The following is an 8,750-nucleotide window of genomic DNA, read 5'->3' on the forward strand; positions in this document are numbered from 1 at the left end:
AGAACTATTTAGAAAATAAAGAATTTAGAATATTTATTTATTTATTGAGCATATTTGGACAAACTCTAAATTACGAATTCATTCTCTAAAATTTTGTTATCCGAGGTCTTTTATGAATATATTATTCATATGGGTATTGCATATTTAGATGATTATAATTTGGAATTTAAATGCATATTAAAGATTAAATTTTTAGTTTTAAAGAAGTCAAGATTATAAGTTATTTAGTTGGATCTATATAAGGATCAAAGAGGACCAGTTGATATTAGACATGTTAAAGATCACAATACATGTTAATCTACACTACACACCCATGTTTAATTTATGTCATTTGATTGTATTGACATATGTGACTATTGAGGGTTTAGTTACAAATTAATGTAACAAAAACTGATTTAATCCTATGTTGATATAATTAATGGACGAGATTGATATAGATGTATTCGGAAATGATAACAATATTTTGAGTTCTTAAGGTTATAATATACAATTGAAGGAAATCTATATATGACCCAAGTAGGAGATTGCTGGAATTATTTCCAACATTTGGGTACATATATTATTTATTAATTGTGTATTAGTTGTTATCATATAAAGATTAAAGTCTAATTAATGTGATATATTAAAGTATAAAGATTATGGGCTTATTTAGACATTTATAATAAATATGGGGACATATTTGTGTAGAAGAAGAAATACCATTTATTATTTCGTTGATGGGCCGAATAATAAATGGGTGTATTAGGGCTAGGTCCCCAACCCATATAGATACTCTACCTATTATGTTTCTCTCATCAGACAAAAGATTTATGTTCATCTCTCAAAAACAATCAAGAAGGCTATCGATATAGGGTTGGAAGACTTAAACCCAACTCACACATTCCGGTCTAGGTCTAGATCAAGAACAAGAAGATCCAAGATCAAGAGAAGATTTGAAGAACAACGTAGAACGACTTAATGAATCGTTCTTCATTTAAGATCTAGGTACGTTTCCGAAATTACAGTTTATCTCAATTTATCGACTTAAAGTATTAAGATTATAGAAGATTTAGATTAAACATTCTAACAAAACACACAACGAAGAGTATAGGATCGAACAGTAGAAGCTTGATCACAATGTCAGCCTATTTCTTTTTTTTCACGTCTAAACTAAGAATGAAAAGTAACTTGAATCACAAACTCGATGTACAAAAGGTAATTGAAATATGCTTTTAAATAATACCTCATTTGAACCAATGAATGATAACAAACGAATCTCAATCAAATCGCTAGGGAGGCGAACAACGATGAGAACACCATCGAAGCTTGATCACGACATAGGCATGTGACAATTGGTTGCAATATTGACGACACGTGAAATAAAGAATTAGGCAACACTTCACAACAATCAATTTCCTCTTCTCACGACATCTAAACCAAGCACAAAAAACAGCATGCCTCTAAAGGGATTTGTCAGATCTTATCAATATAACTTGATTCACAAACCTAAGATATAAGAGGTATTTGAGATATGTTTATAGATTATACCTCATTTGAACCCAACGAATTATCAACAAACGAATCATGATCAAATTGACGAAAGACATACAACGACGAGGAAATGATTGCACGGTCCAAGCTTAATCACGATGTAGGCATGTGACAATTGGTTGCGACATTGAGTCTAAATGGAGTAAAGAATTGAGCATCACTTTGTCGCTTGTTATATAAAAATAATAACAACGTGACAAAACACATGATACTCCAAAACCCTAATGGACTTGGAGGTCCTAATAACCCAATTGAGGAACCTTATATACGTGGGAAATCTTAATGGGCTTGGAGGTCCTCATAACTCAATTGAGGAACCTTATACGCTTGTGAAACCCTAATGGGCTTGGAGGTCCTAACAACCCAATTGAGGAATCCTATACGCGTGCAAAACCTTAATGGGCTTAGAGGTCCTAACAACCCAAATGAGGAAGAGTGCGACAACAAACGTTGATTCTCCATCCATGTGAAGATCATCCAATGGTTCATATGGATGGTGTTTTCTTTTAATTTACATTATTATCAAATTTGATAGAAAAGTAATTGAGTTTATTACTAAATATCCTATTAATCATATTAATATAATTTTTTTTTTATTATTTACTCAATAATTATGCAAATTAAATCATTCCACTAATCTAAGAATTTTGAGAATAATTTATTATAGTCTACACATAGTTTTTATATAATATTGTATGTTATAAATTATTTTGTATTATTAAAATGAATTTCAAATTCAATTCTAATTTAAATGGGATGTAAAGTTTTATTGCGTGACTTTGATTGTCATCATCTATAATAACAAAATTTGATACTTTTTTCTATGGCTTTTTAATTCCGTCCACATCAACATACGAATTTTCTCTTCAAGTCGGGATCCAAAAATATGCATTTAATAAGCCTTCATTCTTAATCTTTTTCTCTCCAGCACTCAAAGCAATCGCACCTTCTTTGATCAATCTACTCAATCATTTTTAAGACATTTCTCTCCTTCAAGGTCCACTAGTAAAAAAGTAACATTTAAGGGCAGTTTTTACCGCCTTTATTGCATAATTTACCGCTGTTAAAAGACAAGTACGGCGGTAAAATTACCGTAGTCAACCATCGTTAATAGTTCCGTCGTTAAAGAGATTTTGACATTTAAGGGCGGTAAATTTACCGAAAACAATAGTCTTTAGCTGCGGTTTATAAAACCGCAGTTAATAGTCTCTAACTGCGGTTTATAAAACTACAGTTAATAGTCTCTAACTATGGTTTATAAGACCGCATTTAATAGTCTCTAAGTGTGGTTCCTAAAACCGTAGTAAATTGTTTACTTATAAATGCGGGATTTTCACCGCAAGTAATAGTTTTTAACTGCGGTTTTTAACCGCAGTTAATATTGACTATAAAGGCGGTACAAAAACCGTAGTTAATAGTTAGTTGGCTATATATAAATGCGATATTTTTACGTAAGTAATAGTTTTTAAGTTCTGTTTAAAACCCGCAATTAATAGTGGTCATAAGGTAATAGTTAGTTGTCTATATATAAAAGCAATATTTTTACCTCAAATAATTGTCTCTAATTACGTTTTAAAAATAGCGGGGGTTATAAGTGTAGTTAATAGTCAATTGACAGCAATAAAAATCATTCAAAATAATATTATATAATTAACACTCCATTTTTATATTATAATATTATCTAAAAATATAATTATATCCAAATATAATTACATTAAAATATAATTATATAGTATTCAAATTCATACAAATAAATATTATTATATCAACAAAATGATCAGATCCAAAAATTTTAAACAACTTCTCTTCCTTCTCTCCGAACCTATAAAACATTAAAATAAAAATTTATCAATTGATAACAAATTACACTGTTTTACTCTCTTTTAACGAGCAAGAACTAAGTAAAATATTTCCTATATTAAATAAATTGATATAAATCACATATGATAAATTCATTGGAAGAGAGAATTCAAACTAACCTGCTAATGCGGCGCAAAAATTTCCCTCAAAGAAATTTTATTGTATCTATTTGTCCTTGTCTTAAATTGGACGACAAAAGAAATCATGAAATAAAATCATGGAGAAAAATAAGGAAATGAATTTATCTCTTGAACATTCATTAATTCTTTCAAATTTATATTAATGAAAACCACATTATGATCAACCTAAAATTCATAAATAAAGTTAATTATATTCAATAACCCAATTTCTTGTCATGCTTCTATTAATATACACTAACACAACTTAATCAATGAATCTTTACAAACCTATAAATAATCATTATCTCCAAGATGGAGGACCTGACCGATGAAAGAAAAGTACTATACTTACAATTATGCAGAAATCTTCTTGAAATGTATCCAGGGAACAAGGTAAAGCTATGCATAAATCTTCTTCAAATGTACTAGGAGCAAGGTGAAGCGTGAGAAAAGATAATAGGGAATGTATATAATGTTATTAGGGAAGGTAGATAATGCACGAACATAAGATAGTGCTCGATAAACAAGAGTAGGTTGAAGCTCCACACAAAGAGGAAGGTGAACCGTGGAGAAGAAAATGGAGGACTGGGTGAAATAGATAAACCCTTAATTCCTTAATATTTTTATTATTTTATATAATTAAAATTTACATAATATTAAATACAATAATTCTCAATTATATTTATAAATTTACATATTATATAATTCAAAGATATTATATGCATTTCATTTTTTTAATTAAATTCTTATATTTTTTTTATTCGTATTTAAAAATTATAAATATAATTTTATTTTATCTACTTATAAGTACACATATTATAGAAAAAATACATTGATATTAATTAAACTGATAATTATAAATTTTATATACAATATTTTTTTATAAAAATATTTATATTCTTGTATTGCTACAAAGTTTATATTTTTTTAGTAGTTTGTATTATTATTAATGATTATCAGATTATAAATTATAAATAATAAAAAATTACTTTCACACACTTTCTTAATTAATTTTTGATTGTTTTTTTTTAATTTTCATTAATTAAAACCCGAAAATATTTTTATTGTATTTTATAATTTATAAATTAAAATACAGAAATATTATTAATAATTAAACAAATTAAAAATTAAATACTTTTGAGTTTAAACTAAATTCAAAAACAAATACAACCAAAATGCTAAATAAATAATTGATAACAATTTATTTTCATTAATCAATAAGAAAATAGGTCATTGAAATTATTAAATCTTCATTAAACATATTTTAAGAATGTAAATGTGATAAAAATAACTAGTCTTTATATTTTTAGAATTTTTTAATAAAGAGTTTATCTTAATATATATATATATATATATATATATATATATATATATATATATATATATATATATATATTAAATTATAAAAGTACACAAAAAATGATAAAAGAGTATATCTTAATATATATATATATATATATTAATATATATATTAATAAAAATAATTTAGATATAAATTTTGATTAAAAATGATAAAGAGTTTATCTTCAATTAAAATATATAAATATTATATATATATATATATATATTATTAATGTTATATTATTTGAAATTTAGATATACAAATGTGATTAAATTATTTAATATAAAATTAATCTTAAATATAAAAATAAAATAAAAATATTTATATAATTGTTATGCACATGACAAATTACCTAGTTTTTATGACATTTGTTATCTATATAAATATAAATTTATAAATTAGACTTATTAATTAAAATTTTATTTTATGAATTAATTTGTGATGAATTAGTCTATTATTTAATTTATTATTTAATTAGTGCTTAAATATGAATAAGATTTAATATTATTTTTAGTATTATCTATAAACTAAATTTTTATAAAATTATGAAACAAATTTTTTTTTATCGATATAATAGGTTAATATTTAAATTTATAATAATATATAATTATTGACTCAATCACTATATATATTTTATAATAATAAATATATTAGTGGTTAAAATTACTGTTTAAAGTCTTAATAATGTTAATTAATATATATATAATATATATATATATATATATATATATCATTTCTCATATATATATATATATATTTATTATATTATTTCAGGAATTTAATTAAAATATAAGTTAAAAAACTAATACAACAAAAATACTAAGTAAATAATTGATAACAATTTATGTCCATTAATTAATAAGAAAATAGTCTTGACAATATCAAATCTCCATTAAACATATGTTTGAAACCTAAATGAGATAAAAATGACTATTTATCCATATTTTTAGAATTTATTTCAGTTAAAAAGAGAATAGTGAATACCAAATTATATAAAAGTTTATACAAAAATGATAAATAGTTTATATATATATATATATATATATATATATATATATATATATATAATATATTTTAGTTAAAATGATAAAAAGTTTATCTTCAATTAAAATGAATAATATATATATATATATATATTATTTGAAATTTAAATATAATATTTGTAAATGTGATTAAAGTATTTATAATTACATGAACTAATCTTAAATAAATTTTTTTTTTTTTTATATTATTGTAATAATTAAATTAATTAATCTTAAAAAAATATTAAAAAATGTCATTAACTAATCTTAATTAAAAAATATTAAAAATCTTATATAATTGTGATTCACATATCAAATTCCTTTGTATAAGAAATTTGATATATATAAATATAAATTTATAAATTAAAATTTTGTTATTATTTAAATTTTATTTTATAAAATAATTAGTGATGAATTAGTCTATTAAATTAATTAAATTAATGCGAAAGAGAAAAATATTAGTAAGATATAATATTATTTTTAGTATTATTTATAAACTAAATGTATATAAAATTATGAAACTAAATTTAATTTAAATTTAACTGATATAATAAGTTAATATTTTAATTTATAATAATATATAATTATTTACTCAGTCACTTTTTTAAAAAAAAAATTAAGTCAATATTTATTTTTAACTTGTTTTTTTAAAAAAAAAATTCTATATACATATGAGAAAGAATTAGGAGAGACTTTAGTAAAAGAGAATGATATCCTAATTATTAATAGTTTAAAAAAACTAAATAACTTTCTCTCTTCTCTTTTTTATTTTTCCTTCTACTCTTTTATTTTTTTCAACTTCACATCATTCCCTTTCATCCTATCCTCTCTTTTATATATATATATCTTTTATATATATATATATATATATATATATATATATATATATATATATATATATATATATATATATATATATATATATATATATATATATATATATATAATTTAATTAAAATATAAATTTAAAAAATAATACAACTAAAATTCTAAATAAATAATTGATAATTATTTATCTCCATTAATCAATAAAAAATAGTCTTAATAATATCAAATTTTTATTAAACATATTTTAATAATGTATATAAAATAAAATAAGTAGTTTTTTATATTTTTAAAATTTATTTGACTTAAAAAATATAATAGTGCATACCAAATTATAAGGGTTAAAAAATAATAAATATTTTATCTATATATATATATATTTTTATAAAACTAATTAGTGATAAATTAATCTATTATTTAATTCGTCATTAATTATAAGAGATAAAAATATTAATAAAATTTAATATTATTTTTAGGATTATTTATAAGGATATAAAGTTATATATAAATATTAAGTCTCAATATAATATTTTATTATTTCGTCTTTCATTTTCATTATTAATTCATGTAAGATATATTTATTGAACTAATGTTTCATAAAAAAAAAATTTTAGAAGTATATATATTTATTAATTAACTTATCTAATATTCTATATATGAAGAGGTTGGTATATATAAAAGATAAGATTCATTAAAATGGTTTTGTTTGAAGATAAGTATTTTTTTATTTTTTTTTATTATTATTTTTTTTTTAATTTTTTTTTTTGATAAATATAGTTTTGCAATATCTAACCTACTTTTCTAAATGATATATATATTAATACTTAAATTTAATATATATATATATATATTAAATTTAAGTATGAATATATAGTTTAAATTTAAACTTGACTATCTATATTCTCTCTATATTGTTTAAATATATAAAATATGAGGTTTCATAGTTTTACATAAATTTAATTTAGAATTAATACTAAAAAAAATATTGATTAGAAATAAAATATTATTTTAAATAAATATAACAATAATTAAATAGACTATAAATTATAAATTAATTCATTACTAATTAATTTATAAAATAAGAATTTAATTAATAAAAAAATCTAATTTATAATTTCATATTTATTTATAACATATGCCATTGGCAAGATTACGTTCATATAATTATAAATAATTTAATTATATTTATAACATTATATTATATATATAAATATTACTCTACTAAATCTATATAATTTATATATATATATATTTATTATATTACACAAATATATTTATTAATTCTTTATAATTAAACTTTTATAATTTTGTATACACAAATTTTTTTAAATTTATTTCAATCAATTTATAAAATAATAAAAATTATTAATAAACTTTTTTTTATGGTTTTTGGTTTAGGATTTAGGATTTAAGATTTAGGATTTAGGACTTATAACATTTAGGACTTATAACATTTTTTATACAGTTAAACGTATGACTTTTAAATGGGGATCTATATACCGTAGTTAAACGTAAGACTTTTGACTGCGGTATAAAAAATCGTAGTTAGAGATAAGACTTTAACTATGGTATAAAAAACCGCAGTTAAAGATAAGACTTTTAACTACGGTTTTTATATACCATACTTAAATGTAAGACTTTTAAAGACGGTTTATATATCGTAGTTAAAAATAAGATATTTAAAGGCGATTTTATATACCGTAGTTAAAAATAAGGTATTAACTACGGTTTTAAATACTGCCATTAAAAACACATTTTTCACTAGTTGTGGCGACATACTTTTAAAAATCGTAACCAAATACTTCTTATGCTTCTATCTTTTCTTCTCTCACTTGTGAAACGAATCAACCCCAATTTTCTTCTAATTAGGATTATTGATTATTGACAACTCCGTGTCTTATTCAGCTGGAAGAGTTTCTCTCTTGCATCCATGACTAAATTCCTGACATGTTTCTTTGGTGTTGTATATGTCATTCCATTGGTTCCGCTGATTTTATTATTTTTTGACATTAGTATCAGAAGAGAAATAGCGATGGAAAATGTGTCATTATT

The sequence above is a fragment of the Impatiens glandulifera genome, chromosome 7 (assembly GCF_907164915.1).
Source record: "Impatiens glandulifera chromosome 7, dImpGla2.1, whole genome shotgun sequence".
Lineage (NCBI taxonomy): Eukaryota > Viridiplantae > Streptophyta > Magnoliopsida > Ericales > Balsaminaceae > Impatiens > Impatiens glandulifera.